The 25,040-nt window shown below is 42.1% G+C and overlaps 1 protein-coding gene across 7 annotated transcripts in view; it reads left to right on the forward strand.

Annotated features, from left to right (window-relative positions):
* The window catches only part of khdrbs2 (KH domain containing, RNA binding, signal transduction associated 2), a 784,395-nt gene that overhangs the window by 234,060 nt on the left and 525,295 nt on the right, over positions 1-25,040 (forward strand). The gene's annotated exons all lie outside the window — the stretch shown is intronic.

Here is a 25,040-nt window from a genome sequence, read left to right on the forward strand (position 1 = left end):
AAATACAGAAATCTTTTAACGTACACGGTGCACGTTGGTGACGTTCACATCTATTTATCTGTCTATCTATCATCTAATCCTGCCAATTATGCTGTCTATCAATCATATAGTACTTTTCACTCTCTGTCTATCTATCTATCATCTAATCCTGCCAACTACGCTATCTGTCTATTAATCATATAGTGCCTTTCACATCTATCTATCTATCTGTCTACCTATCATCTAATCCTGCCAACTACGCTGTCTCTCTGTATATCTATCATCTAATCCTGCCAATTACGCTGTCTGTCTATCAATCATATAGTGCCTTTCACATCTATCTATCTGTCTACCTATCATCTAATCCTGCCAACTACGCTGTCTCTCTGTATAGATATCATCTAATCCTGCCAATTACGCTGTCTGTCTATCAATCATATAGTGCCTTTCACATCTATCTATCTATCTGTCTACCTATCATCTAATCCTGCCAATTACGCTGTCTGTCTATCAATCATATAGTGCCTTTCACATCTATCTATCTATCTATCTATCTATCTATCTATCTATCTATCTATCTATCTATCTATCTATCTATCTATCTATCTATCATCTAATCCTGCCAACTACGCTATTTATCTGTCTATCAATCATATAGTGCCTTTCACATCTGTCTATCTATCTGTCTATCTGTCATCTAATCTTGCCAACTACACTGTCTATCTGTCTATCAATCATATAGTACTCTGTCTGTCTGTCTGTCTGTCTGTCTGTCTGTCTGTCTGTCTGTCTATCTATCTATGGCACACAATGGACCCTGCTTAGTGATCTTCTGAAGCCCCCATTCCACACACCACGATGCACGCTGGCTTCGCATCTTTTTCTTATAATAGCCTCAGTCGTATTATTCATTCAGGCAGAGATCCACCGCCTATTAAAATACCATATGCAGTTATTTTTCCTACCCTTGGACGGTCTAATCTTTAATTCATTCTCCATTTCCGACATATTTATTAGATCTGGAATACTCTCATCATCACTTTGACATGCCAGTGACTACTGGGAAATGATTTTAGTAGCGGGTTTAAAATATTAAGGTTAATTTAAGGCAGTTGACAAGCCCTATAAGTAATAAACACAACAGCTCTCAGTAATCAGATATGACTGCTAAAGGATCTGTGAATGTGCTGCCGCATGTGTGTGTTCAAAACCCACCGCAGGAGTAAAAGGCGTGGGGGATAAAGTCTGAGTTCATGACTGTCACATCATGTAATCCACTTGATGCAATTCAGGGTCATGGCAGGTTGGATCGAATATTAGCAGCTCTGGGCTCATGGCAGGAAAAGGGTTACCTGGCCATCACAGTGTCTTTTCTTTTTAATTTTGTTACATTTTGTATATATTGTGATGTAGAAAATGGATGGGCTGGCGAGCCTGCTGGGTTGGTTGTGCTTCTTGTTGGGATTTCCACAGGAATGGAAGAACAGGGGGAGTCTTCCTCCTCTTGACATATGTTCCAAGTATACTGGGTGGTGGTATTCCCATTTGGACACCTCTGGAGTTGCAAAGGAGTTGTTATTTCTATGGGTAGCCATATTGGGGTCTTTGTGTGCTGTTGAAGGGAGCCACGGGTTGGAGACTCAATTGTCAGTGGCGGTTTCACCGGATCTGAAAATGTTTTGGTTTACAGTGTAGAAGAACTAATAAGATTACCACAGGGGGGGCCTGGAGTGGAGTAGGACAAAACACACCTGGAAAAGAGGCAGAGGAAGAGAAGAAAGTGGAAGACTGTACCGGTTAGACGTAAGGTCCTGGCCACCCTGAACATTTAAACCTGGATTATGCTGTCTTGGACCACTGGGACATCGTAGTTTAGGAACCAGCTTCCTTCTCAAGTGGTTTTGAACCAGTCATGGCTTGGCACAACATACGTTCTCTGTCCAATCAGTATTCCACCTGTGGCTGTGGGCTAGGGTAAACCCCTTCTTTTGTCTTTGCGGGCATATTCTTGTGGTTAATGTGTCAGTTCAGACAACCTCAAGTTCCTCTTTGATTGTTTTCTTTATTTTATTGAATTTATTAAAAGCATATAGCATTCCATATCTATCTATCTATCTATCTATCTATCTATCTATCTATCTATCTATCTATCTATCTATCTATCTATCTATCTATCTATCTATCTATCTATGTAATCCAGCCAACTACGCTATCTATCTATTATGTATTATCTATCTATTATATAATGCATTTCATATCTATCTATCTATCTATCTATCTATCTATCTATCTATCTATCTATCTATCTATCTATCTATCTATGTAATCCTGCCAACTACGCTATCTATCTATTATGTATTATCTATCTATTATATAATGCATTTTATATCTATCTATCTATCTATGTAATCCTGCCAACTACGCTATCTATCTATTATGTATTATCTATCTATTATATAATGCATTTCATATCTATCTATCTATCTATCTATCTATCTATCTATCTATCTATCTATCTATCTATCTATCTATCTATCTATCTATGTAATCCTGCCAACTACGCTATCTATCTATTATGTATTATCTATCTATTATATAATGCGTTTCATATCTATCTATCTATCTATCTATCTATCTATCTATCTATCTATCTATCTATCTATCTATCTATCTATCTATCTAGTGCCTTTACTTTCATCTTTGTTTTAATTGAATTTATTAAAAGCATATACACATTCCATACAGGACATCAAACTTATCAAAACTAAAATCAAATCAACGCTAACCCATGAGAAAGACTTTTTATGTGGTGAGCGCACCATGTAGCCTCGTTAGGTACAAAGTGAAAGTTACAGAGCAAAGTTTTCTTTTCAGTCTTACAAGTTTTTCTCCAGTACTGTACATATTTTATTACCACAAGGATTTTATGATTGGGGTCTTTCATTATATTTTTATAGGAATGTCTTAAGTGTTACGAATAAAGTATATGTCTATGTCAGAACATTAGAGTGTTAGAAAAGCTTTTGACGTGAAGAGGCCATTCAGCCCAATAAAACCTGCCAGTCCTGTCTACTTAATTCCTCCAATAATAACATCAAGTTGAGTTTTGAAGGCCCCTAAAGTCCTCCTGTCTACCATACTACTTGGTCACTTACTCCATTTGTCTGTGGTTCTTTGTGTAAAGAAAAACTTCATAATGTTTGTGCAAAATTTACCCTTAACAATTTTCCAAATGTGTCCCTCTGTTCTTGATGAACTCATTTTGAAGTGACAGTCTCGATCTGCTCTTCTGATTACCTTCATAATTTTAATCCATAAATCATGTCACTTTTAATTGTTATGCTTACCCCTAGAAACACAACAAGATGTGTAACAGACACATGTACAGTGTGGGGAACAGCCCGGACACAGACAAGTAGACAAGATGGTTTCACCACACACATGTTTATTTACAATATTTACAGTACTATGGTGCACAATACCCAGTGCCGCAGCACCAATCACCCCTTAAGTCCTGGCCACACAACACAATGCCTTCAGTCTCTGGTCCGCCTCCACTCCTCTCCACCAAGCTTCATCCACTTCCACCCGACTCTTGCCATTTAATGGAGGGAGGCGGCCCCTTTTATACACCCCCAGATGTGCTCCAGGTGCTTCCCGACACTCTTCCGTCGACACTCCCCTGTGTGGCGGAAGTGCCGGCTGCGCAACCGAAAGGACTCCGGGTGTCCCTGCTCCTCTTCCCCCCAGCATTTTCGGGTGTGACGGAAGTGCTGAGGTCCAGGGCTCCCAAGGCATTACAGTAAATACAGTATATTAGTACACCATTGTGTTCAGAATATTTTTTTTTTCTTGTTTTCCTCCTCTAAACCTGTGCGTCTAATGGTCAGGTGGGTCCTATGGAGTGAAAAATACGGTAGATATAGATTTGTCCACTGTCAATACATCTGCACTTGATTTTACTTTTCTGACTTGTAGTGCCTGTTATTTAATTGTTTTGGGGAGAAAGGACAATTTGTAAGGAGTACGGCTTGTTATTAGCCTGGGAGTCCTCAGGTTAGCCATCTTGGTAGTATAGTTGCCAGTCTGAGTGAAGGGATCGGCCGTTACAACAATAAAGAAGGCACTAAGGAGATTGACAAGAGCCGTCAGCAAATTGTGCCAACATGACAAAATCAAATATTCAGGGAACGCAACGCATCTGAGAGCACACTTAGCAAGACACCATTCTGATGTGCAGCTAAAGGACATTTGATACATGCAGTCACAGATCCCACTGTTCTGATTGCATAAAAAAGAATATATATATATACAGTGCATCCAGAAAGCATTCACAGCGCATCACTTTTTCCACATTTTGTTATGTTACAGCCTTATTCCAAAATGGATTAAATTCAATTTTTTCCTCAGAATTCTACACACAACACCCCATAATGACAACGTGAAAAAAGTTTACTTGATTTTTGCAAATTTATTAAAAAATAAAAAAATTGAGAAAGTACATGCACATAAGTATTCACAGCCTTTGCTCAATACTTTCTCGATGCACCTTTGGCAGCAATTCCAGCCTCAAGTCTTTTTGAATATGATGCCACAAGCTTGGCACACCTATCCTTGGCCAGTTTCGCCCATTCCTCTTTGCAGCACCTCTCAAGCTCCATCAGGTTGGATGGGAAGCGTCGGTGCACAGCCATTTTAAGATCTCTCCAGAGATGTTCAATCAGATTCATGTCTGGGCTCTTGCTGGGCCACTCAAGGACATTCACAGAGTTGTCCTGAAGCCACTCCTTTGATATCTTGGCTGTGTGCTTAGGGTCGTTGTCCTGCTGAAAGATGAACCGTCACCCCAGTCTGAGGTCAAGAGCGCTCTGGAGCAGGTTTTCATCCAGGATGTCTCTGTACATTGCTGCAGTCATCTTTCCCTTTATCCTGACTAGTCTCCCAGTCCCTGCCGCTGAAAAACATCCCCACAGCATGATGCTACCACCACCATGCTTCACTGTAGGAATGGTATTGGCCTGGTGATGAGCGGTGCCTGGTTTCCTCCAAACGTGACGCCTGGCATTCACACCAAAGAGTTCAATCTTTGTCTCATCAGACCAGAGAATTTTCTTTCTCATGGTCTGAGTCTCCTTCAGGTGCCTTTTGGCAAACTCCAGGTGGGCTGCCATGTGCCTTTTACTAAGGAGTGGCTTCCGTCTGGCCACTCTACCATACAGGCCTGATTGGTGGATTGCTGCAGAGATGGTTGTCCTTCTGGAAGGTTCTCCTCTCTCCACATAGGACCTCTGGAGCTCTGACAGAGTGACCATCGGGTTCTTGGTCACCTCCATGACTAAGGCCCTTCTCCCCTGATCGCTCAGTTTAGATGGCCGGCCAGCTCTAGGAAGAGTCCTGGTGGTTTCGAACTTCTTCTACTTATGGATGATGGAGGCCACTGTGCTCATTGGGACCTTCAAAGCAGCAGAAATTTTTCTGTAACCTTCCCCAGATTTGTGCCTCGAGACAATCCTGTCTCGGAGGTCTACAGACAATTCCTTTGACTTCATGCTTGGTTTGTGCTCTGACATGAACGGTCAACTGTGGGACCTTCTATAGACAGGTGTGTGCCTTTCCAAATCATGTCCAGTCAACTGAATTTACCACAGGTGGACTCCAATGAAGCTGCAGAAACATCTCAAGAATGATCAGGGGAAACAGGAGGCACCTGTGCCTCGGATGTCCTGGGACATGATCGGATGTCCTGGGAACACCCAGACTGGCTCTCCTCCCCATTAATCTAGTGAGGTCACAACAGGCTTCCTTTAGCAGCTTGCAGAACTACAGCATGAAAATGACTACAGAAGTTACGTCCAACCTTTCACGATGCGTAATGTGTTCAGTCGGACAATGGGAATGTCCTACTGAACTAACACGGTAACTAGCGGCAGATATCTGGAACCTTCCTGCTTTTGAAGCAAAACAGAGAAATCAAGGTTGGTTGGTAGCTGAGTCGTCGTCGTCCTTGATGCATCTTTTATATTTCACAGCATTAACAGAACAAAACCGGACTAAAACTCACAATAAAACGCTATTCACTGCCAGCAACCTTTTCTATTCATGTTGGGTATCACCACATTACAAGGACAAACCAAACTCAAAGTTGGAACAAAACGTTTTTCAAAGGCAGGAATTTAATTCTGAAAGACGTTCGGTTTCTTTTGTCCTCTTGAGCGTCGAGTCTCGCTCTGTGGTCTCCTCTTAGTGTTCCATAAGCTCGGACGCCTTGCATTTCTTTTGTAATGGAAGCCACCTTGACGTCACACTCCACATAGCTGCCTCAGGGTACAAGCAACCGGGTGTCCTGGAAACATACAGACAAACAAGAGGAGGCCATTCAGTCCATCGAGCTCATTAGCTAAGCTGTCTCAGGATCTCCTCCAGATTGTTTATTTATTTAGCAGATGCCTTTATCCATGGTGACTTACAAAGCAAGTTATACAGAATGAAGGTGTAGAGTCAGGTGGAGAAGTTTGAGAAATGTCTGCAGCTTAGCATCAGCATTACCAAGGAACTGGAAATTATTATTATTATCATTTATTTAGCAAATGCCCTCATCCATGGCGACTTACAAAGCAGGTTATACAGAACGAAGGGGCAGAGTTAGATGGAGAACTTTGAGAAATGTCTGCAGCTTAGCGTCCGCATTACCAAGGAACTTGAAATTATTATTATTTATTTATTTATTTAGCAAATGCTCTTATCCAAGGTGACTTACAAAGCAAGTTATACAGAATGAAGGTGTAGAGTCAGGTAGAGAACATTGAGAAATTATCTGCAGCTTAGCGTCAGCATTACCAAGGATCTGGAAATTATTATTATTATTATTTATTTAGCAAATGCCCTTATCCAAGGTGACTTACAAAGCAAGTTATACAGAATGAAGGTGTAGAGTCAGGTCGAGAAGTTTGAGAAATGTCTGTAGCTTAGCATCAGCATTGCCAAGGAACTGGAAATTATTATTATTATTATTTATTTAGCAAATGCCATTATCCAAGGTGACTTACAAAGCAAGTTATACAGAATGAAGGTGCAGAGTTAGTGGAGAGCTTTGAGAAATTATCTGCAGCTTAGCGTCAGCATTACCAAGGAACTTGAAATGACTATTATTATTTATTTATTTAGCAAATGTCCTTATCCAAGGTGACTTACAAAGCAAGTTATACAGAATGAAGATGCAAGCATCAAAGCTACAGAGAACATGATAAAAATGCAAGCACAAGAGAGCAGGACCATTACAGCATTACACCTCAACTAGACTAAGACAAATCTATCTATCTATTATATAGTTCCTTTCTTATCTATCTATCTATCTATCTATCTATCTATCTATCTATCTATCTATCTATCTATCTATCTATCTATCTATCTATCTATCTATCTATCTATCTATCTATGTATCTAGCATATAGTGCCTTTCATATCTATCTATCTATCTATCTATCTATCTATCTATCTATCTATCTATCTATCTATCTATCTATCTATCTATCTATCTATCTATCTATCTATCTATCTATCTATCTATCTATCCTATAGTGCCTTGTCTATCTGTCTGTCTGCAGTGTTTGCGTTTAAAATGCTGTTTAAAGTGTTCTCACAGAGAGCCGTGTTTCATGCTCCTCACTAACGTCAGATAACTTCACCAATCCACGACAGACAGCACTAATTATGGAAGCACTGCATATTTTCCCCCAAGATTGACGTGGCAGGAAACATGAGGCTTTCAGACTTGATGGAGAACAAATGTTGTGTCGTTAAACTGTCGCTCCTTCAGGATGAGATGTTCTTCTGGCAGACTCTCAAGTAGTCTCGTCACAGTTGTCTCTCTCTTATTTTTTCCATTTTTATGTGACTCTTTAATTCCCCCCCCCCCCCCCCCCCCCCCAGCCTTCATTCTTAACTCCTTTGACATTTTATTAGTGTTTGGATTCAACATACCTTACTGTAGCAGGATAATGTAAAATATAATTCAAATAGAACAACAGTCCACCTTTCATGCCAAGGCTGTGTGACACATCTTGCGATATAAGGAGACCTAATCCTTAATGTCCCTTCCTCTCTCCAGCTCCTGTGATTCTCACTCATCTCCATAGTAATGGACACAGTGTGCTGTTTGGCTGTATAAAAAGTAATAAAGACAGCATTCGATCGTATAAATATTTAATAATGTGAGCTCTTGTCTCTTGTTTCTTGGCATGTGATTTGTTTTGAAGAAGAGGAAACTGCAAGAAAAAGCCGAAGTGTTTCTGTAGACCTGATCACTGTGGGCCTCTCCTTGGTGGCCTGGTGCAGACTCCCTTATGATTATTAAGGTTATGCATTACGAATGTCCTTTTCTGATACAATACAATACAATACAGTTTATTTTTGTATAGCCCAGAATCACACAGGAAGTGCCGCAATGGGCTTTAACAGGCCCTGCCTCTTGACAGCCCCCCAGCCTTGACTCTCTAAGAAGACAAGGAAAAAACTCCCAAAAAACCTAGTAGGGAAAAATGGAAGAAACCTTGGGAAAGGCAGTTCAGAGAGAGACCCCTTTCCAGGTAGATTGGGCGTGCAGTGGGTGTCAAAAGAAGGGGGTCAATACAATACAGTACAGTACACAGAACAATTTCTCAATATAGTAAGAAATAAAAATATATATATATATATATAAATTTTAGAAGTACAGAGCAGAATTTAACAGTAGATGATATATCCCATAATAAGATTTGTATTTGTATAGAGTCCTGGAGACCTCATCCATCAAGCTGCCTCCCCCATTTGGCCATTCCACAGCTGAAACAGTGCTGGGCCAGCCAATCCGATGAAAGGACCCCCTCTCTCCCACGATTCCTGCGATCCTCCATCTGGGATGACTTTTCCTTAGGCAGGCAAAACAACTTGGCAGGTGGGCCGTGGCACCAAGTGCCACATTTGAGTACCGAGAAGAAAAACAGAATAAGTGAGGGTTAGTATCCAATTATAACTGTCATGTTACTTATGTTTAAGTGCTAATGACTAACAACAGAGATGCAGTCTGTACAGTTAATCAGCAGCTCTAGTCAGGATATGCTAAACTGAAGTAGTGAGTCTTCAGCCGGGATTTAAAAGCTGAGACCGAAGGGGCATCTCTTATAGTAGCAGGCAGACCATTCCACAGTTTAGGGGCCCTGTAACTAAAAGCTCGACCCCCCACTGTTATTTTATTAATCCTTGGAATCATAAGCAGACCGGCATCTTGAGATCTTAATGTGCGCTCTGGTTTGTAAGTCATGATAAGTTCAGACAAGTAAGCCGGACCTCGACCATTTAATGATTTATATGTTAAAAGAAGGATTTTGAAATCTGCCCTGAACTTAACCGGGAGCCAGTGTAAGGATTTAAGAACTGGAGTTATGTGTTCGTATTTTCTTGTTCTTGTAATAATTCTCGCAGCCGCATTTTGGATTAACTGGAGGCTGTATAAAGAACAGTTTGAACATCCAGTGAACACCGCATTGCAGTAGTCAATCCTACTAGAGATAAATGCATGAATTAGTTTCTCAGAATCCTGTTTATTTAAAAAGCGCCTTAATTTCCTAACATTTTTAAGATGGAAGAAACATGTTTTGGACAACTTTGTAATATGCGCTTTAAATGACATGCTAGAGTCAAAGATAACTCCTAGATTGCGGGCTGATTCAGTAAAATTGACTGGGATTCCCATTGAGTTAAATGATGACAAAATATTATTGTGATCAGCATCATTCCCTCCAACAATTAACATCTCTGTTTTATCTGTATTTAAAGACAAGTAGTTCTTATTCATCCACTCCTTTAATTCACTAACACAACTAATTAAAGACCACATTGGAGAAACTTCATTTGATTTAAATGAAAGGTATAACTGGGTGTCATCTGCATACGAGTGAAAATTAACATTATGTTTCCTAATGAGAGATCCCAGTGGAAGCATGTACAGTGAAAACAGTAAAGGTCCCAGTACTGAGCCTTGCGGGACACCATATTGAACTTCTGTGTATAATGATGGAGTACTGTCAGCACATTTCTGTACATATTGCAATCGATTTGATAAGTAAGAACTAAACCAAGTGAGCACGGTGCCTGTAAGCCCAACATCATTTTCTAGCCTGTGCAGTAAAATAGAATGGTCGATGGTGTCAAATGCTGCACTTAAGTCCAACAACATAATTACAGATGAGTTTCCTTCATCAGAGGATATCAGAATGTCATTTACAACCCGTGTTAGTGCCGTTTCTGTACTATGACCAGTGCGAAAACCAGACTGGAATTTCTCAAATAAATTGTAATGCATAAGGTGTGTCTGAAGCTGACTGGCGACTACTTTTTCTAGTATTTTAGAGAGAAACGGTAAATTTGAAATAGGCCTATAATTATTTAGTATATGTGGGTCAAGGTCTGACTTTTTAAGTAATGGTTTAATGACTGACACTTTTAGTGTATCAGGTACTGTGCCATGCAATAATGAACTATTGATAATGTTTAGGATAGGCGCTGCAAGAACATCCATTGCACTTTTTACTAGTTTTGTTGGCACTGGATCTAGGGAACAAGTAGTGGGCTTCATTTTAGAAATTAAACTTAAGACTTCCTGCTCAGTTACAGGATTAAAATTACTAAAGTGCTGAGTGCAATGTGAGACAGGGTCTGCTAAGCTAGTATTTGGTTTGTACTGTGATGCAGAGATCTGGGATCTTATATTTTTAATTTTCTCATTGAAGAAGTTAATAAAGTCTGTACTGCTAATGTCTGTTGGTATTTTGCACTGTTGATCTGAATTTCCATTTGTTAATTTAGCCACTGTTCTAAACAGTGCCCGAGGATTTTTATTATTGCTATCTATTAATGTAGAATAATATTCTGACCGAGCTTTAAAGAGGGCTTTTTTATATTTATTAACACTCTCTGTCCATGCAATTTGAAAGACCTGTAGCTTTGTTGTTCTCCATCTGCGTTCCAGTTTTCGACACTCTAATTTAAGAGCTCGAGTGTTTTCATTAAACCAGGGAGAGTTTCTATGTGCTTTGATCACTTTTGTTTTAAGGGGAAGCCACTGTGTCCAGAGCATCTCTCAAGGTCACATTATAATGTGATCACATGCAGCTGATAGTTTTTATGACTGTGGGGCCAGTTTAAGACTCATCATTCTTGAGCACCAGCACCTCTGGTATGACCCCCTCACACACACACCCACAGGCAGATACCAAATGCAGCTCACTCCACTGCACATCATTCGAGTGGACTGTTACCCCTCTAACTTTCCTGTGAAGACTCGCCACACAAATACAACCAACTTTATACTTGGTCTGCTGCTGTTGGGTAATTCCTTTTCTGTGCATCTTCTCTTATTACTAGGGGTCTCTGCCCCCTGCTCACTTCGCTTGCCAACCCCTGGGCGGGCACTACACGCTAGCCTTTTTGCGGCTCTGCCGCTTGCGTATGGGGAAGCGGATGTACAATTTAAACTGATTATTTTCATGGGAATTGTTACATATGTATAATAGAACTAACTATTTTACGTTACAGCGAGTTATTTAGCCATATTAAGAAATAGTAGAACATATTAAATTGAAAGAAAATTATGTTTCATGTTGCGTTAGAGGAGAGGTAGAGATTGAAAGAAGACAGTTGTGCTGGTATATTGCTTATACTTAATGGCTGTGGTGGAAAACACTTGCTTAAAGAAGAGTTTCCCACAAGACTCTTTTGCTCTTTAACTCATGTCAGAACTGTTTTTGTTGGGTGTGTGGGGCGCCTGAGTGACCCATGGTGTCCACAATAGATAGATGTAAATGGCACAATATACAAGACAACGCAAATATGAAGCCTGGGTAGATATGAATGGCACTATATAACTCACAACACAAATGCAGATATGAAGACAGCTGCATAAATGGGTAGATAAGAATGGCACTATATACGAGACGTCACATTAGGTCTGGCTGTATGGAACGTCACTGGTGACTTATTGTAAGTGTTTTTGGTTCAGTTCAACTAAAGGTCTGCTGAATGTTTTAAGTAATTCTCTGGTAACAAAAAGAGGAATGAAAAGCAAGCGTTAAGTAAAAGCCAACAGCACACGTTGCCATGCTGTGCACGTTTATCGTGCAGCCGGCTGCTGTTTACCAAAATAATAGTTTTGATTCCAGACAACAGAGTCGATGGAGTTCTGCATGTGACTGCATGAGGCCTGCTAATTTAAATGTAATTATCTAATGTGAGGAGCAGCTTCTTCCTTTTATTATCACAAAACTTGATTAAGTGGTACCAAAGACATACCGCACCCGGCAATTATTACTCCTAATTAATTAATCTCCGTCGCAGTGACAGCACTCTCGGCTAATTTACTCATATTGGCTCGTCCCCCCACTCCTGCATTATTCAAGCCATGCAGCCCAGACCGCCAAAAGGCCACCCGTATTTTAGACTGACACCATTTCTGATACCCTGCCCCCCTACCCCAGGACGTCTCTATGGACTTCAGAACGGACGGACACCTGAATGCGCCTGCCAATGTGATTGACAAGTACTGTTAGGAGTAATCAAAGCAACAAGTCAAGCTGTTGTTGAGTCTGCACGATCTGACAGCGGAAAGCACAACAGTCGGTGGTCTTAAACCGGATGGGACCGATTGGCTGAAGCTTTTCTTTCCATGGGTAATAAAAGTTAAAAGAAAATTCATATACACGTCCATATCCAGGGCAGCAAGTGAACGGAAAAAAATACAATCTGGAGTTTAAGAATTAAGGATCCTTTAGTATCACAATGCCTATTTGGCAGCACGGTGGCACAGTGGGTAGCGCTGCTGCCTCGCTGTAAGGAGACCTGGGTTCGCTTCCCAGGTCCTCCCTGCGTGGAGTTTGCATGTTCTCCCCGTGTCTGCGTGGGTTTCCTCCCACAGTCCAAAGACATGCAGGTTAGGTGCAGTGGTGATCCTAAATTGTCCCAAGTGTGTGCTTGGTGATGTGGGTATGTGTGCCACCCTGTGTTGGCTGGGATTGGCTCCAGCAGACCCCCGTGATCCTATGTTAGGATATAGCAGGTTGGATAATGACTGACTGACTGACAATGCTTACAAGGGAAGCGAATGTGTAGGACAACTGGAATGTCTACGGACTATATTTGTAATAAAATAACCACTTTAAATTCTGCTCAGTAAAGAAATAGAGTGCTGCCATGTGGCGTAGTGGTTTGGACTTCAGACCCAGCAGGTGTGGATTCAGATCCTACTGCCAATGTTTTGTGACCCGAGCAGGTCACTTCACCTGCCTGTCCTCTGTCTGGAGAAACGAAAGTCTTGTAGCTAACGGGATCTCAAATGTAGATAAAAGCGCCACTTTAGAGCAGGGCTGTTCAATTAGAAATTCAGCTGGGCCAAAAAGTTTAGCTGGGCCAGACATTTTCAGAGGCCGGTAAGCTGCAGGTAAAGACCTATTTTTAAACCAACACAAATAGAGAAGCGAATGTGTAGGATAACTGGAATGTCTACGGACTATATTTGTAATAAAATAACCACTTTAAATTCAATTACAAATTCAGCTGGGCCCGATTTTCAAACCAAGAAATTTAGCTGGGCCAGACATTTTCAGAGGCCAGTAAGCAGCAGGTAAAGACCAATTTTTAAACCAACACAAACAACAACAACTTTTATTTCCTTGCAATCTGCAGTTTAAGAATCCATTAGCATCACAAGTGAAATAAAAGAGCACACAATACCTACTAGAGAAGCGAATGTGTAGGACAACTGGAATGTCTACGGACTATATTTGTAATAAAATAACCACATTGAATTCTGCTCAGTAAAGAAATGGAGTGCTGCCATGTGGCGTAGCGGTTTGGATGTCAGACCCAGCAGGTGTGGATTCAGATCCTGCTGCCGACGTATGACCCGAGCAGGTCACTTCACCTGCCTGTCCTCCAACTTGAGAATCGAAAGACTTGTAGCTAACGGGATCTCAAATGTAGATAAAGGCGCCACTTTAGAGCAGGGCCGTTCAATTAGAAATTCAGCTGGGCCAAAAAGTTTAGCTGGGCCAGACATTTTCAGAGGTCGGTAAGCAGACCAATTTGAAACCGACACAAATAGAGAAGCGAATGTGTAGGATAACTGGAATGTCTACGGACTATATCTTAATACATAATTCGCCTGCCTCCTCACTCACTCACTCACTCACTCACTCACGTCCGTCCGAAGCCGAATGCGCAGTCGCCTTCTGAGCAGCTGCCCGAAAAACCTTACGAGACCGACATCCAACCCCAACATCGCAGCAGGCGGCGGATTTACGGCCGCAAAAATTCAAAGAGAAAGGCGACTTCGCTTAAAGCTCTAGAGGCCTGAAAGGCGATTTCGACTACAGCTCGAGGCCTAATTACGCATTCATTCAATACACCTATATCAGGTTTGTGGTGCTTATACTTATTACTATTCCACATTGTACTGGAACATTCATCATTCAATATTATACTATAGGCCTGGATAATTCATTAGGTAACGTTATAAGCCTGTAAAGTAATGAATTAAGCGGACTACAATCATTACAAAACAACTTCTTCGTTACTTATCATTTGTTCTTCATACACTGCTGACACAAACTCCTGCCTGTTTCATCTTACGTTGTCGAAACGGGCTCTTTGTCTAGTTTGTAATAAAATAACCACTTTAAATTCAATTACAAATTCAGCTGGGCCCGATTTTCAAATCAAGAAATTTAGCTGGGCCAGACATTTTCAGAGGCCGGTAAGCAGCAGGTAAAGACCAATTTTTAAACCAACACAAACAACAACAACATTTATTTCTATAGCCTGTTTTTTTATATAAATGATGAAGTGCTTTACAAGGTGAAGAAAGAAAAGTTTATAAAATATAAAAATAGAATTAGGCAATACTAAATAACAAAGAATAAAGTAAGGTCCGATGGCCAGAAGGACAGGAGAAAAAAAAAAAATCGGCAGGGGTCCAAGGTCAAAAGACCACCCAACTCCCACTGGGCATTCTACTTAACACAGATGTGGTGCGCAAGTCGCTTCCTCATTGTTTCCAGGCTTCATCTGAGAGGTCTTGTGGACAGCTGGGGCACCTGCCTTCAGTCCAACATCACAGCACCTCGATCAGGTGGGCGCCACCACAGAAGGACCGGAAGAGAAAGTAGAGATTAGTAAAGATGGCAAAGCCCTGGAGGATATTCTAATGCTATATCTGTGGTCATCTGACAGGCTTGATACAAGTGTAAATTTTAGGGTGCCAACCCAGAGGTCCCTGTTTACTTAATGATTCAAACAAGAACATAACGTTCGATGGCGTGAAAAAGAAAACACAGAGTGCTGCCACCGGAATAACGTGGCCACTGCGATGAAGACAGCTTTGTCTGCTGTCAGTTTAGTGAGGAGCTGCTTTGCTCTGGTCGCTTGAACATTACAACATGAGAACACAATCTGGACGAGAACAGGCCATTCAGCCCAACAAAGCTCGCCAGTCCTGTCCACTGAATATTTCTAAAATTGCATCAAGTCGAGTTTTGAAGGTCCCTAAAGTCCTACTGTCTGCCACACTACTTGGTCGCTTATTCCAAGTGTCTCTGGTTCTTTGTGTAAAGAAAAACTTCCTAATGTTTGTGTGACATTTCACCTTCACAAGTTTCCAAATTTGTCCCCATGTTCTTGTTGAACTCATTTTAAAGTCACCGTGTCGACCCACTGGACTAATTCCCTTCATCATTTTGTACACCTCAGTCAGGTCTCCTCTTCATCTCCTTAAGGCTCAGCTCTTTTAATCTTTCCTCATCACTCATCCCCTGTAGCCCTGGACTTCACCCTAGTTGCTCTTATCTGGACCTTCTCTAGTGTTTCTATGTCTTTATGGAGACCAAAACTGCACACAGGACTCCAGATGAGGCCTCACCAGTGTGTTATAAAGCTTGAGCAGAACCTCCTGTGACTTGTACTCCACACATCAAGGCGCTATATAACCTGACATTCTGTTAGCCTTCTTAATGGCTTCTCTAAACTGTCTGGCAGTCAATACTTTAGAGTCCACTATGACTCCTAAGTTCTTCTCATAAGGTGGACTCTCTATTTTCAGACCTCCCATTTTGTATTCAAACCTCACATTTTTACTTCCTACGTGTAATACTTTAAATTTTTGAATGGTTAAAAGTCTCAACTCCATCAATCTTTCCTCATCACTCATCCCCACTAGCTCCGTAATCAGCCTAGTTGTTCTTCTCTGGACCTTCTCTTGTGCTGCTATGTCCTTTTTGTAGCCTGGAGACCCAAACTGCACACAGGACACCAGATGAGGCCTCACCAGTGTGTTATAAACCTCCTGTGACCTGTACTCCACACATCAAGGCGCTATATGACCTGACATTCTGTTTGCCTTCTTCATGGCTTCTGAGCACATTGTCTGGCAGATAGATAGATAGATAGATAGATAGAGGAGTGAAAGGCACTATATGATAGATAGATAGATAGATAGATAGATAGATAGATAGATAGATAGATAGATAGATAGATAGATAGATAGATAGATAGATAGATAGATAGATAGATACTTTATTAATCCCAGTGGGAAATTCACATTTTCCAGCAGCAGCATACTGATACAATAAATAATATTAAATTAAAGAATGATAATAATGCAGGTGAAAAAAAGACAATAACTTTGTATAATGTTAAATGTTAATGTTTACCCCCCCCGGGTGGAATTGAAGAGTCGCATAGTTTGGGGGAGGAACGATCTCCTCAATCTGTCAGTGGAGCAGGATGGTCTAATTTATCATCTAGCTGCACTCCCAGATATTTAAAGGTCTGCACCATCTGCACACAGTCACCTTTGATGATCACGGGGTCCATGAGGGGTCTGGGCCTCCTAAAATCCACCACCAGTTCCTTGGTTTTGCTGGTGTTCAGTTGTAGGTGGTTTGAGTCACACCAGTTGATCATGTCGAGTCCACTGGACTAATTCCCTTCATCATTTTAAACACTTCAGTTACTACTTCTCTTAATCTTCTTTTGCTTAGACTGATGAGGCTCAGCTCTTTAAATTTTTCCTCATCACTCATCCCCTGTAGCCCCGTAATCAGCCTAGTTGCTCTTCTCTGGACCTTCTCTAGTGCTGCTATGTCTTTATGGAGACCCAAACTGCACACAGGACTCCAGATGAGGCCTCACCAGTGTGTTATAAAGCCTGAGCAGAATCTCCTGTGACTTGTACTCCACACATCAAGGCGCTATATAACCTGACATTCTGTTAGCCTTCTTAATGGCCTCTGAACACTGTCTGGTAGTTGATCGTGTCGAATCCTCTATGACTTCTAAATCCTAAGGTGTACTCTCAATTTTCCAACCGCCCATTGTGTATTCAAACCTCACATTTTTACTTCCTATGTGTAATTCTTTACATTTACTGACATTAAATTTCATCTGCTGCCACAAATGTGCCCAAGCCTGTCTTCTCTCCAAGTCCCTCTGTGATGATTGATTGGATTATCAGTTATTGCTAATCCACCTATCTTGGTATCATCTGCAAACTTCAACAGCTTGTTCCTGATATTCCTATCTAAATCATTTTCATATATTAAAAATAGCAGTGGCCCCAGCACTGACCCTTACTGGACACCACTCTTAACATCACCCAATTCTGATGAGGTTCCTCTCACCGTCACCCTCTGCTTCCTGTGTCTGTGCCAGTTCTGCACCCATCTGTAAAAATCACCCTGAACTCAACACTTCTTTTAGTTTGATGCCCAGCCTCTCATGTGGCACCTTCTAAGCTTGGATCAGAAGTGCCACCTCCTTCAGTGGCAGTCATACTTTTATGGACTGGGGACCGGAAGGGGCGGAGTCGGTCAGATGTCCTCATTGGGCGGTTTCTGTACACTTGTGGAGGAAGAAGAAGACGACAAGACAGTTAGCAGCCCCAGATGGTATCACATACCTGGGAGGACCTCAGAGGTTTGACCCTCTGACGCCCACACGTGACAAGTTTATTAAGAGTAAAAATGTAGCCAGGCAAGCAGCTAAATTAAACAAATAACTGGGATACCATCATAGAAGGGACACCAAAAAGTGAAAAGATGTCATTTTTGACAGAAACGCCTTGCGATACGTTAGCCACCAAGTTCACCAAGGGCCCAAAACGAGAACAAATGAACTCTTTGAGGGCTGAATATTTTTTTCCAAAAAACTCAGTTTTCTTTAAAGCACACAAACCAATGGTGTCACCCATAAATCAACATAAAACGTCTACTGCTGTGTGCTGTGGCTGCTGTCGTCAGCAGTGGGACGGCGGTGGACGGCTCGATGGCCAGCAGAAATGCATGGCAGACTGGCTGCCTGGCTGTCTTTGTATGGCAGGTGGGCAGAGGTGGCAGTCGCAGTGTGACGCAATCTGATTTGTACCTCTTGTCATTGTAAGTGGTGGTCCTCCCAGGCAAACATTGCTGTGGGACATATGTGTTCAGCATCACGATCAGCTGATGCTGGTTCCTCACTTTCGTTCTCGATTTCCATCTCCAGATCACTTGCATCAAAATCGGAGTCCAGCAAGTCAGAGTCCGATTTCAGCGATAACATGTGAAACGTTGTCCACAGAATATTTTGCTTTGCACGTTCACTTTGGTCACTCGCCAGATGTCGATGCCATTTTAAAGGTTCTTTGCTCTTTGCTATTCATGCACATGGAACAAACTGAGGTCAAATCAACGAAGCTAACTTTCCTTCTAGCAAAGAGAGTCAAACTAAAATGACACAGCGAGATTTGTCACAGATTACAGCTGATTACCGTCCTCTACCCCTGAATTTTGACAAAAGTCAACATCAGCCCTGAAAGAGTTAAAAGAAGTGTAGTCTCCCTGCGTGGAGTTTGCATGTTCTCCCCGTGTCTGCGTGAGTTTCCTCCAGAGACATGCAGGTTAGGTGCATTGGCGATTCTAAATTGTCCCTAGTGTGTGCATGGTGTGTGTGTGTGTGTGTGCCCTGCGGTGGGCTGGTGCCCTGCCCAGGGTTTGTTTCCTGCCTTGCACCCTGTGTTGGCTGGGATTGGCTCCAGCAGACCCCCGTGACCCTGTAGTGAGGATATAGCATGTTGGATAATGGATGGATGGATAGTCTTCATGGTGAGGGAAGCACGTAGAAAGATAAACAGGGTGGGCAAATAAAATTAAAGGATGCCAGGCTGCTTAAAGGGATTAGGTGGAAGACCCTTCCCCTCATTATTTTCCCAGCTCCACTTGCTTTAATTTTCCATATCTGTTTGCTTAGTCTCCGAGATCTAATCAGTCATCCCAGCCCGCAGGATCTCGGGGTTGAAGATCACGTAACTCACGTTTTGATTGCAATTAAGGACATGCGGCGTGATGGAAGTGCTCAAATAAAAATAGCTATTCAAATGAAGTGACATGATTATGGATGCCGGTGTAATATCAAACATGCCCCGCCTGGCCTGATTGCCCTCCGTAAAAGTGAATTAAAGTGTCGGCACTTAACAGTGCAAATAGCCAATGTGACATTTGCGCCGGTGACGTCGGAATAGCAAACAGCCTTTTGACAATCACTGTCTGCTGCGAGCTGATTACAAAAGAGAGGTGCCAGTCGTCCTGAAAGCACCGACAACTGATAGTAATTTTAGGTCACTCGCAGCTCTTTCGTTGTCAAATGATGTTTTTTTTTATTAGTAATCAAAAGTAGGCTTCTAATGTGAAAAGTTCCTTGTATTTTAAGTTGATGCTGAGTTGTCCATTAAACCGAAAGGACAGGTGATAATCAGCAAGGGACATACTCGGAAAGAAATGCCATAGTGTCTCTCAAGTAATGAGTAGTTAATGGCTTGTGACAATCGCACTTGAGAAGAACCAGAACCCAGAGAACGCTGGGACCACCACAATGGCCACTCCATCTCTGGCGATGCTAGGAACTCTAGGAGCCCCAGGACCCTCCAACACAACTTCCTCTGAGTCCCGATGGGATAAAATTACCAGCAGCCACACAACCTGCAGTTCAGATGAGATCATCCACCTGAAGTTAAGCATGTAAGGGCCATGGATGGGAGACCACCCAGGAAAAGCTTAGATTGATGCTGGTGAGGCCAGCAGGGGGCACTGTGTGTGGATCCTAATGCCCCAGTGCAGTGACGGGGACACTGTGCTGTAAACATGGTGCCGTCCTTCGGATGAGATGTAAAATTGAGGTCTTGACTCCCTGTGGTCGGTCGTTAAAGATCCTTTATAGAGAATAGGGGGTATTCCGATGTCCTGGCTAAATACCCACCATGGCCTGGTCATTCTGGACCCCTTATTTCAGCCTCTGTCCCTACATGACTCTCTATCTCTGTCACCCATTCAACAGCTAAAGTGTGGTGAGCGTACTGGCACAAAATGGCTGCCGCCACATCACTGTGCTTTGATGGTGGTAGACGTGGCTGCCCACTCACTGTGTAAAGTGCTTTGAGTAGTGAGAAAGGCGCTATATAAATGGAAAGAATTATTTTTATTATTCAAATTTATTACCATTATTTTAGCGCAAAGTCTGCAGGTGCTGGTCATAAAATTAGAATATCATGACAAAGTTGATTTATTTCAGTAATTCCATTCAAAAAGTGAAACTTGTATATTAGATTCATTCATTACACACAGACTGATGTATTTCAGATTTTTATTTCTTTTAATGTTGATGATTATAACTGACAACTAATGAAAGTCCCAAATTCAGTATCTCGGAAAATTAGAATATTGTGAAAAGGTTCAATATTGAAGACACCTGGTGCCACACTCTAATCAGCTAATTAACTCAAAAGCCTTTAAATGGTCTCTCAGTCGAGTTCTGTAGGCTACACAATCATGGGGAAGACTGCTGACTTGACAGTTGTCCAAAAGACGACCATTGACACCTCACACAAGGAGGGCAAGACACCAAAGGTCATTGCTAAAGAGGCTGGCTGTTCACAGAGCTCTGTGTCCAAGCACATTAATAGAGAGGCGAAGGGAAGGACAAGATGTGGTAGAAAAAAGTGGACAAGCAATAGGGATAAGCGCACCCTGGAGAGGATTGGGAAACAAAAATGTGGGGGAGATTCACAAAGAGTGGACTGCAGCTGGAGTCGGTGCTTCAAGAACCACCACACACAGACGTATGCAAGACAAGGGTTTCAGCTGTCGCAATCCTTGTGTCAAGCCACTCTTGAACAAGAGACAGCGTCAGAAGCGTCTCGCCTTTGGACTGCTGCTGAGTGGTCCAAAGTTATGTTCTCTGATGAAAGTAAATTTTGCATTTCCTTTGGAAATCAAGGTCCCAGAGTCTGGAGGAAGAGAGGAGAGGCACAGAATCCACGTTGCGTGAGGTCCAGTGTAAAGTTTCCACAGTCAGTGATGGTTTGGGGTGCCATGTCATCTGCTGGTGTTGGTCCATTGTGTTTTCTGAGGTCCAAGGTCAACGCAACCGTCTACCAGGAAGTTTTAGAGCACTTCATGCTTCCTGCTGCTGACGAACTTTATGGAGATGCAGATTTCATTTTCCAACAGGACCTGGCACCTGCACACAGTGCCAAAGCTACCAGTACCTGGTTTAAGGACCATGGTATCCCTGTTCTTGATTGGCCAGCAAATTCGCCTGACCTTAACCCCATAGAAAATCTATGGGGTATTGTGAAGAGGAAGATGCAATACGCCAGACCCAACAATTCAGGAGAGCTGAAGGCCACTATCAGAGCAACATGGGCTCTCATACCACCTGAGCAGTGCCACAGACTGATCGACTCCATGCCACGCCGCATTGCTGCAGTAATCCAGGCCAAAGGAGCCCCAACTAAATATTGAGTGCTGTACATGCTCATACTATTCATGTTCATACCTTTCAGTTGGCCAACATTTCTAAAAATCCTTTTTTTGCATTGGTCTTAATTGATATTCTAATTTTCCGAGATACTGAATTTGGGACTTTCATTAGTTGTCAGTTATAATCATCAACATTAAAAGAAATAAACATTTGAAATACATCAGTCTGTGTGTAATGAATGAATCTAATGTACAAGTTTCACTTTTTTGAATGAAATTACTGAAATAAATCAACTTTGTCATGATATTCTAATTTTATGACCAGCACCTGTAAATTGATAAGATCAACAGGAAGAATTTAATAAACACATCCTTAATTTAGATTTTTTGAAAAACTGTTTATATAGATTAAATACCACAACATTTGTATAGAAAATAAATAAATAATAATAACAGAAATAAAAAACATTTTGAAATCTGTGGTGGGCTGGCGGCCTGCCCGGGGATTTGTTTCCTGCCTTGCTACCCTGTGTTGGCTGGGATTGGCGCCAGCAGACCCCTGTGACCCTGTAGTTAGGATATAGCGGGTTGGAGAATGACTGACTGACTGACATTTTGAAATTCGAAATAATTGTAAATGTAATTAAAATTAATGAAAAAAAAACGCATATTGCACATTACAATATTTTAAACAATAAAAAAGCGTACATAATTGAAATTAAACAAAACAAAATGGTTGTTAACAATATTACTGTAATTTTCAAAATGGCTGTCTGCGGGCTTTAGCCACAACAAATTAAGCCACGATGTCCTCCAGGTCCAAAGACCTTCATTAACAGCACTCTGTTGAAAATTATGAATGATATTATAGGTAACGAATGAGGAACTGCAAGTCCAAAGGAGAAATGTTGGGGGGGTGATGCCAACCCGGTGGTCCGCGTTTAATCAAAAGGCAGAACATGGAACAAAAACACGGCACAAAAATGAAATCAAAAGCTTCTAGAACTGAAAAGCTGCCGTTAGGCTTGGGATGCCTCGTTTCAGACCCCAGGTTGGAGCTCCGTCCTGCGGTCTGCTCTTTGTACAGAGTGGCGCCTCCACGGTATGTAGCTGGGGGACCAGGAGGGGCGGAGTCAAATGTCCTCACTGGGCATCTTCTCAACACTGTTGAGGGAACAGAAGAGGGCAGAGTTAGTGCCAGCGCCTCACCCTCTCAACCCAAGGTGGTAGTAGATACCTCCGATGAGCCCAGAGAGTGACGCGCATGCATGACAGAGGGTAAATTAAAAAGTAAAGACAATTTGAACATGATGTGGTTACTGCCATGGATAGAAGCTGATGCAATCCAACACACTTGCAATGGCTTATGGGTAGTTTGAACATTCACAAAGCAGCACTCTGCCGTTAGTCTAGTTGAAGCCAAGTTCAAATGAACATGGACGGGATTGCTCCATTGCTGATAAACACACCACAGTGAGTGTCCTGCGAGTGAAACCTGTCGAAATTCATTGAAGGATGTTGGCTCATGCAGATGGGTAAGCTTTTTGGGTACCCATCTTATGCAAATTTTAAGGTACCCCCCCAAGTCATCCTTCACTACAGCCTGTGAAGATCCACAGCGGATATCCAAATATGCAGCAACAGCAGACAACATAATTCGTCGGTCACGTCTGATGAAGGCGTTCACCATGTTGATGTGAGATTGTGTCGGCGTGCCGTCGATGGTCGACCAGATCGAGCTTCATCGGCAAAAATCCAGATAAGGAAAATGGAAAAAAAATCAGGATTGTGTCACCACTAGCTACTGTGTGAATGTAGCCGTAAAAGACCTGCGCTTCTTCAGACAAGGCCTTTGTTAGGTTAACAAGATCATCCAAATGTGTGAAACTGACAAAAGTGGGAACTTTAATTCATAGATCTATTGCAAATTCTTTTATTTTCTAGTGAGGGCTTCCCATCTCCGGTGTTGTGGAGGGACCCACTAATTTGTATGAGTAGTTTTGTCAGATTTGGAGCTTTGACGTGTGAGGAATCTGCAGTCATATTTTTTTTTTGTAACAATAGCCCTAAACATTTTTTTGTAATAAGGTAATAAAGGATAAAGATGGAAACGTACTCGCAAGCGAGGAGAGTGTGTTGAGCAGATGGAAAGAGGACTTTGAGAGGCTTATAAATGAAGAGAACGAGACAGAGAGAAGAGGTTGGATGATGTGGAGATAGAGAATCAGGAAGTGCAACGGATTAGCAAGGAGGAAGTAAGGACAGCGATGAAGAGGATGAAAAATGGAAAAGCCGTTGGTCCAGATGACATACCTGTGGAAGCATGGAGGTGTTTAACCAAATTGTTTAATGGAATCTTGGAAAGTGAGAGGATGCCTGGGGAGTGGAGAAGAAGTGTACTGGTGGGCCAATATTTAAGAATAAGGGGGATGTGCAGGACTGTAGTGACTACAGGGGGATAAAATTGATGAGCCACAGCATGAAGTTATGGGAAAGAGTAGTGGAAGCTTGGTTAAGAAGTGAGGTGATGATTAGTGAGCAGCAGGATGGTTTCATGCCAAGAAAGAGCACCACAGATGAGATGTTTGCTCTGAGGGTGTTGATGGAGAAGTTTAGAGAAGGCTAGAAGGAGTTGCATTGCGTCTTGATGGATAGATTTGATCGATTTGGTCTCTAACTTTGGGTTTGGCAATAGTCTGGCTGATTTTCCTGTTTTTCTTCTTTATTTTGACCTCAATGACGCACCTTTCTCTTCTTCTTCTTCCTCTTCTTTTGGCTGCACCCGTTAGGGGTTGCCACAGCGGATCATCTTCTTCCATATCTTTCTGTCCTTGTCATCTTGTTCTGTCACCCCTATCACCTGCATGTCCTCTCTCACCACATCCAGAAACCTTCTCTTAGGCTTTCCTCTTCTCCTCTTACCTGGCAGCTCTATCCTTAGCACCCTTCTCTCATTATACCCCTCATCTCTCCTCTGCACATGTCCAAACCAACACAATCTCTCCTCACTGACTTTGTCTCCCAACCGTCCCACCTGAGCTGACCCTCTAATGTCCTCATTCCTAATCCTGTCCATCCTCATCACACTCAATGCAAATCTTAGCATCTTTAACTCTGCCACCTCCAGCTCTGTCTCCTGTGCCACCGTCTCCAGCCTATATAACACAGCTGGTCTCACTACTGTCCTCTAGACCTTCCCTTTCACTCCTGCTGATACCCGTCTGTCACAAATCACTCCTGACACTCTTC

The sequence above is a fragment of the Erpetoichthys calabaricus genome, chromosome 15, assembly GCF_900747795.2.
Source record: "Erpetoichthys calabaricus chromosome 15, fErpCal1.3, whole genome shotgun sequence".
NCBI lineage: Eukaryota > Metazoa > Chordata > Cladistia > Polypteriformes > Polypteridae > Erpetoichthys > Erpetoichthys calabaricus.